Source organism: Nicotiana attenuata, chromosome 1 (assembly GCF_001879085.1).
Source record: "Nicotiana attenuata strain UT chromosome 1, NIATTr2, whole genome shotgun sequence".
In the NCBI taxonomy this organism is placed as follows: domain Eukaryota; kingdom Viridiplantae; phylum Streptophyta; class Magnoliopsida; order Solanales; family Solanaceae; genus Nicotiana; species Nicotiana attenuata.
This window is the reverse complement of record NC_031989.1, coordinates 109,548,495-109,555,928: the sequence shown is the minus strand read 5'-3', so window position 1 is coordinate 109,555,928 and position 7,434 is coordinate 109,548,495.

Below are 7,434 nucleotides of genomic sequence, written 5' to 3'. Positions count from 1 at the left end.
TTATCCACTAAAACATGTTATGATAGTAAATTTTAAAAAATCTTTCTTTTCGAAAGTATTTATTTATTAACTTTTGTTATGTCTTTACTATATAATAGTCCATAACTTTTTTATAATTATTTTTTTAAATATTATTATTTTACAATACTTATTAATTGAATATCTCAATATTAGCTAGTAACTATTTACAAATAATTAGTTATCATGAAATCGTATGATGAATTATGTGTCAGTTTATTAACTTGTTAAAACTTAAAAATAAATGATGCTAGAGAATTATATTTAAATTGTGAATTATATTTTTACATAAATTCTCTTTCAAATAGAAATCATATTAAATAAAAAGAGTATTTTAAGTAAATATCAAATTATAATATTGAAATTCTTTCAAGATTTATTACTCCTTAAGAGATACATATGAGATTTCATATCGAATACAACAGTTTTGATGTTTGAGTTGTAACGACGTTGCAACTAATTTGCATATTATGATATATGTCATACTTTTCGTATTATTCATAGTCGAATTATAATTGATAAATATTTTAAATTCATTATTTGTTATAATTTTGTGATTTCGATGTAATTTTTGTAATTATTTTTTATTTTGTACTATCTTAAAATTCTTGAAATTAGTAAAATTTAAAGATCCGTGAGACTTACGCCCCATGTCTCAGAGCTTACGCCTCGCCTCGTTAGAGGTAAAACGCCTCGCCTCTCGCCCCCGCCTTTTAAAACATTGAGCTAGAGTGTTGAGACACGGTTCAGTCGAACTTAGTAGTTTTGGTTCGAATTTTGTATTTATTTTAAAAAATTTATTAAATATCTGTAATTATTAATTTAGAACTTAGTAACTTAAGGCGATTAAAATTCCAAACCAATAAGTTGAAATACTAGTTTCGTCTTTGCCTATTATGGTGCTGACTTCTAACTTGTTCACCGCATAGAGATAGCTGAATTTTAATTACTCCTTGCTTTCACTTTTACTTGTTCACTTTGGGTTTTGCATGCACCTTAAGAAATAGTAATAAATAAAGTGCATAATTTACCATGATACCATATTAATTGGTGTATAGTCTTAATTAATTCGAAAATAATTTGGAATGAGTAATTAATGCTAAGGGCAAAACAAGAAAAGTAAATTATTTTTTTCTTGATATGTGAAAAGTGACAAGTAAAAATAAAAATTTATTTTTAGAATACATGACAATCAAAAGTGAACGGAGGGAGTATTATTCTTTTGTTTTAGGAAATGATTCGATCATATTTGCACCCCATTAGTAAATTATCTCGTATTTGTTCTTACTATTAATGAAGTTCTAATAGGAAATGGATAGATATTATGTGCAAATTCTTTAAGAAGAAAAAAGTCCAAATAACTCTCAAATTTTAATTATAGTTCTAATAGTACTATCTATTTTCTTTTTCTAAACATGTATAGTGTATCTTTTTACCCGAAGGGAGAAAAGAAGTTAAAGTCTAATTCACATAGTTTGCATGATAAGCCTTACGCTCCGTACCGGGTAATGAGACAATTGGGAAGGTGTCAGGTAATGCATCCAGATGAAGATCTTAGTGTTCATACAGTCGAGGTTAGCTCCAACGGCCAATTTCATGAGGAAACAGTTCATTATATTTGGAACGAGTGCCAGTATTTGACAGCGAACACTCGAGTGCGTGTCCTATCTAGAGGTGAGGTCTCACCCGCCTATCTTGCCTGGTATAGAAAGAAGAACACTGCAAGAGCTGAATCAGAAAGACCAGCCAAAAAGCCTCACATTCAGGAATTCGTTGAGGCGTCGCAAGAACAGTGGGCTTGGTTGGCCAAGGAGAATGAGTACAGGGCCAAAATAGGAGAGTTGGAAAAGCAGGTCCGGGACCTTCAGTTTGAAAACGGTTTGCAAGCCGCGGTGGATGAGGGCGCAAAGAAAAAGCTAGCCAAAGAAAATGAAGCCCTTCGAGCCCAAATTCGAGAAATGAAAACAGCAGCCGAAAACCCCGCCAGAAGTGCAAAGGATGAAAAGCTTATAAAGAACCTTAGGCAGAAAATGGATGATTATGGTTTTGATTTGAACAAAGCGGAGGGTGAACTAGCAAGGGCTCGAACACAATTGGCTAAGAATGCGGAAGAATGAGCACGTCTGGTTAGATAGTTAAAAGAGCAATACGACAATGAGGTTGCGGGGTTAAAGAAAAGGGTCATCACCGTTGAGAACAAAATGATCAAGCAAGCCAAAGATTTTAAAGCTGATAGGGAACACTATTATGATTTGATGGCTCAGATGGAGGAAGAAGTGCAACAGCTGCAAAATCAACATCTCCACGACACTCAGGTGTTAGAAGCCCGGAATCAACAGGTCGAGTGTCTGCTCCAGGAAAAGGGTAGGATCCGAGAGAGAGCCAGGGCCATTGTTGATTACATTGTGGTGAAGTGCCAAGCATGTGAGGATATGACCCGCACCACTTTCTTTGCGGCAGTGATGACATTTGTCCGGCAAATAATGAGCGATTTAGAGAGGCTCCAAAGGGATCTTGCATATAGGCCCGTGGCGAGGCCGAACGATGCCCCGTAGGCCCCAGGAGCATTCGAGGCATTAATGTGTTCGTGATCTTTGCTTGAGTCTGTTTCTTGATGTTGAAGTCTGTCAGGTTGTTTTGAATCTATTAGTTCTTTTGGGTCTGTATTTTCATCTTTTCAGAGTCTGTTAGTATCTTTTGAGTCTGTCAGTTATTGAGTCATTGTAATCAAAGCATTTGTTTTTTTTATGAAAAATTGAAAAACCCAAAATGTTTTTGTTATTTATTTTTCATTTATGTCCCCAGAACTACGCTCGGTCTGATTCATGCGGGGTCATGATACGTAGGCAATCTCCATAGGATTCGACCATAACCAAAAGAAAGAAAAAAAAGTGATAAAAAAAAGAGGCAAGGAAAAAGAGAGGAAAAACAAGAGGGAAAAAGAAAAGAAAAAGAGCGAAAATAAGAAACCGACAGAAGGAAGCAATGGCAAAATAAGAGAGGGAAATGAGAGAATAAAAACAAAGAGAAAGAAAAGGCAAGAATGGAAAAAAAGAAAGAAAAAGAGGGAAAAAGAGAAGTTGCAAATGGGAATAAGGAAAAGCCGGGATGACGCAAGCAGCCGAGCAAATGCATAATAGAAACGGTTAACTGCTTAGGTGCATTCATTCCCCAAAATGTGCGGTTACCAATCTTTTAAAGCCCTAATCGCTAACAAGGTTGTTGTTGATGTATTGAGTCTAGGCAGGTGATTAGTTGATTGGCATTCTGGCAACTCACTCCTACAACACCCGGTCAAAAGACAAGCTGAACATGGCCAACCAAGAACTGGAGGCAAGTATTGTCGATCCGTCAAAAGAGGTGGGAGATTTGGATGTTAATGCGATGAAAGAAGAGATGCATAAGTTAAAGCAGCAAATGGTTGAAATGTACCAGGCCTGGGCAAAGGGGCATCCACCACCGGTTTATCCCGCCAACCCTGCTTATATCCCACCATTGGCTCAGCCTCAGGAGCCTCCCACTGTGAACTCGTCTCCAGCTTTTCCCCTCTACCAGTAATGTTACGGCACCACTTCCCATACATCCCAAGCTCCACCACCCAAACAAGTCCCATACCCTCCTCCCCCAGTCACTCCTATCTTTGTGGCACCTCCACCTGCCGCATTACAACGATCTTCCAGTGAGCCTCTGTTCCAGACTCACGACAACCACTATTATCCCCCAGAACCTACTTTCAAAGCGCCAGAACCATGTTCTTACACTCCTCATTTTGATCTCTCGGCAGAAACTGAGAAGCCACATAAGAATCCCGAGCAGGAGGAGATGATTAGGAAAGTCAAAAATTTGGAACAATCTTTCAGGAATATGCAGGGGTTGGGTGGTCAAGTAAGCGTGGCATATAAAGATCTATGTCTGTTCCCAGATGTTCAATTGCCAGCAGGGTTTAAGATGCCCAAGTTTGATCTATACGACGGGCATGGTGATCTAGTGGCGCACTTGAGAGGTTCTTGTAGCAAGATGAGAGGAGCAAGCGGAAGAGATGAGTTACTGATGGCATATTTCAGCCAAAGTCTTAATGGATCAGCGTTGGAGTGGTATACCCGACAAGATTAGAGCAGGTGGTACACATGGGATGATCTAGCCCAAGCATTCGCCTGCCATTTTCAGTACAATCTTGAAATTGTTCCAGATCGTCTGTCCTTGACGAAGATTGAGAAAAAGCCCGGTGAGAGTTTCAGAGAGTATGGATTCCGTTGGAGAGAGCAAGTAGCGAAGGTTGACCCTCCGATGAAAGAAAGTAAGATGGTTGATTATTTCTTGCAGGCCTTGGAGCCCACTTATTTTGGTCATTTGGTATCGGCAATAGGCAAGTCCTTCAATGAGGCCATAAAAATGGGGGGCATGGTAGAAGAGGGACTCAATTCCGATAAAATCATGAGCTACTCAGCAATTAAGGCAACCACCCAGGCCATTCAAAACGGTACTGGGGGTGTACTTGGAAAGAAGAAGAAAGAGGATGTTGCGACAATTGAGTCAGGAGCTTGGTTCGGATCCAAGGGCCCATCACCTTACTATAACCAGCCTCGACCCCACCACCAAACTTACCCCCACACTCCATATAGCCCGCCACAACACTACTACCCACCGCCATATCCCCATTTTTCTGTCCATCACGCCCAAGCACACAGCCAACCCCCTGCCCACGCACAATGGCGTGCGCCAGCCCCACAAAATACATACCCAACTCCACAGAATGCCTATCCACCCCCAAGAGCATACCAAAACCCTCCTAGACCAGCTTTTCGGTCCAATCAAGCACTTAAGAATGAGAGGTTGCAGAAGAAGAAAACCTTCACCCTATTGGGAGAGTCCTATACTAGTTTGTTCCACAGGTTGAGACAATTGGATATGTTGAGGCCGATTGAGGCAAAGTTGCCAAATCCTCCCCCGAGAAATCTTGATTATTCTGTAAGCTGTGAATATTGTTCTGGTGCTCCGGGTCATGACACGGAGAAATGCTGGAATTTGAAAAACGCTATTCAAGAGCTTATTGATACCAATCGAATTGAAGTCCAAGCTCCGGAGGCACCTAATATCAACCAAAACCCATTGCCGGCCCATCATGAGACAAATATGATCGAGATAGTGCGTAAGGGAGGGGAGCCTAAGAAGCCTTCACAGACCATCATGATGATTCGGTCTAGTGAGGTCGGGACGGTTGAAAAGTCAACAAGTGAGAAATCAGTGATCAGGTTGGGCGGGACAAATAGTGAACCATCTGCGGTAGTCAAGAAAGGGCCCTCAAGTGAGGTTGCAACGAAACAATAAAGGGCAAAAGTGGTTGTGCTAGGAGTGGCGAACAAGCCTATCGTGATTGTGGAGGGTGCCCACACAGATCCCGTCATTGTCAAGCCAGGCGCTGGGAAGCGCCCAGCAAGAACAGTTCCTAGTTCTGCGGTTGATCTTGATAAAGAGTTAATTGAAAGGTTCGAGAATTTGTTCGATAATGTGAACATGGTGGAAGTTGGAGAGGGTTCTAGTAAAGCGGATGTGCAAATCATTGGGCGAAGTGCAAAGATTAACAATTGGGAAGCTACCCCTCTCCCTACCCGGAAGGAGTTTTAATAGTTTGCTTTGATTTTCTTTCAGTTTATCAGGATTATTCCAGGGTTGTAAGTCAGATTCTATGTTCCGTCCGTTTGGATGTATAAACCTTGTTATCTTTTGATTTCAATGAAATGCAATTTCCTTTTTTCATCATTCCTGATAGTTTTATTTTTGTTTTTCTTTTCATCCTTACACAGTTCTTTTTATGCTGGTTTCATTGACATGACATGCATGAGGAGTCTTCGGCCAAGTTCTAAAAGCCAATTTAATTCTGAGAATCCAAAATAGAGTGTGATGATGAAGCACAGATTGATGGGTCAAAACCCGATTGGAGCAATTAAGTCTGATTGATGAGAAAAAATTGGCAGCAGTATGTCATGGCCAGTTGTATCGAAAGAGAATGGCAAGAGAAGGTGCACCCCCGGAAATTTGAAGTGGGTCATTTGGTATTGAAATACATCATCCCGTATCGGGTTGAAACCAAAGGCAAGTTTGCCCAAATTGACAGGGGCCGTTCGTGGCAATGAGAGTGAGAGTGTTGTCCAATGGTACTTTATGTTTAACGGATATAGAAGGCAAATATGTAGAAGTGGCTATCAATTCTGATGCGGTCAAAAGATATTATTTCTTTGGTAAATTGTGTATGCTTGTACTCGGCATGTTTTGAAGATTGGAATGACGAAGGCATTCTGTTCTGCTATCTAAACACTTTATCCTTCGTTACCTCTTTGAGCCATATTTATTTCCTTTCATACCCTCTTTTGGAATCAGTAGCAAAGATCAAAAGCACAAGTGTGAAAGACAAGTAAAGAAAAGAAAAAAAAAAGAGAAAAAGAAAAAAAAGGGAAAAAGAAAAAAAAAGAGAAAAAAAACAAAAAAAAAGAGAAAAGGAAAAAAAAGAAGAGAAAGTGGAAGAAAAAGAAAGGAAAAATCACAACAACAAAGCAATTTCTATAACATGAACTACGTTCGACCTGATTCCTTTTAAGGATACGTAGGCAGCCTCACGGTTCGGTCCTATCAAAACAAAATCCAAAAGTCCCCAAGCAAGAAACCAGGGCAGAAGTTGTGGTTGTTGTAAGAAATCTGATTCCGAAAGTTGTAATTTTTGAACCCATGTTGAATTGTTTTGAGCCTTGATACCCTTTCTTTCTAACCCTATCCAAAAGCCCACGTTACGGTCCAAAGAAAGACCTTCTGATCAGTCTTCGAGAGATGCCAAGTCGAGCAAGTAGAGGTGATTCATGTCAGGGGCAACACTCCGGTCCAAGCAGGAAAAATAATAATAATGAGAGAGTCTTATTGGTGAAAATCCTCACGGGCACTGTAAGGCGACGGGAGCTGAGAGAAATGAAAAATGAGAGAGTCTTATTGGTGAAAACCCTCACGGGCACCTTAAGGCGAAAGTGAGTTGAGAGATGAACAAATGAGAGATGTCTGTGGGTGAAAACCTTTCAAGGCACCGCAGGATAAACAAGGTTAAGGTTTGGGTGAAGAAATCAGGTTGTGGAATTCCGGGGCAACAAAGTATGGCAACTGAAAGTTGGTTGGCTGGACGGGCTGGGCCGGTTAATCCAAAATGCATGTCATGATCAATGGTACCAGCTGTTTCACTCAGATAAGTCTCTTTTCCTTTTTTCCTTTTAGCAAGTCGTCCTGTTTTGGATTTTTTTTATCCTTAACTCTCAAGGTCATTGCATTTCATTTCTTTTGGGGTTTTGTTTCTCTAAGATGTTCCAATGTTCGTTTTGTTTAAAGCAAATAAGAAAGGATTTCAAAGCTCACTACCAATTTCCAAAATTGCAAAGC